Genomic DNA, 884 nt, shown 5'->3' with positions numbered 1-884 from the left:
CCGGAGTCACTTCATCACTCAAGAGTTCAGAGAAAATGATCTACAAATCCTGATTCAGTAACTTGAAGTTTTTTTCAGTAACCCTCACAGTTAATGGACCTGGGGCTGGATTCACAGAAGCTTCCTAAGAGAAATCCTATGAAAAAGCTTAAGATAAACACTAAGACGTTCATGAGAATGTACTTAAATGCAGTTCTCCAAAACAAAAAAGTATCTGAAGAAAGTCTTCTGAAGACCCTGCACAGCTTATCATAGACGATTTTTAATTCTGTTATTCAGTGTAGTGAAAGCTGTGCAATGGAGGCAAAATGTAGAAAAACAAACTGTCTCAAACTAGAAGCTAGAAGTGGATTTTCTTACGTAAACCAAACAAACTTCACTTTTTATCCAGTTAAATTAGACTTTTAATTCTAATATTTCTGCTTTTTAAACTGATCATTTTAGATGCGTCCCTACTGAACTCTTACACTCCAAGACAGGCATGAGGCTTAGGCTTAGAAAATATTTAATATTAACATTTTTCGGGAGAATAATAATTGTTTTTAGAATCTTTCTTAATTCAAAAGTTAAAAGACATCTTCAGATTTTTAAAGATTATCATATTTTCTTATATTTTCATTATGTCTTATATTTCTTAAGCATGATTTCTTTATGAAGACACTTTTGTGAATCCGTCCCCTTGAAGACTGTCCGTGTTCCCTGTGCTTTGAGTTCTACTTGTTATTTTCTTGCATACGCTTGTATTTAAACGTTTACGTTTACTGTAGTTTTATCGATGTATTTAACAAAACTGTTTTTAAGCAGGACTGTTATATTCGTCCTTTTAAAGTGCACATTTTAAAGTATTTATTTATTTATAATTTATTTATTTATATGTATTACAG

The sequence above is a fragment of the Salminus brasiliensis genome, chromosome 6 (genome assembly GCF_030463535.1).
Source record: "Salminus brasiliensis chromosome 6, fSalBra1.hap2, whole genome shotgun sequence".
Classification (NCBI taxonomy): domain Eukaryota; kingdom Metazoa; phylum Chordata; class Actinopteri; order Characiformes; family Bryconidae; genus Salminus; species Salminus brasiliensis.
This window is presented reverse-complemented; position numbering follows the sequence as displayed.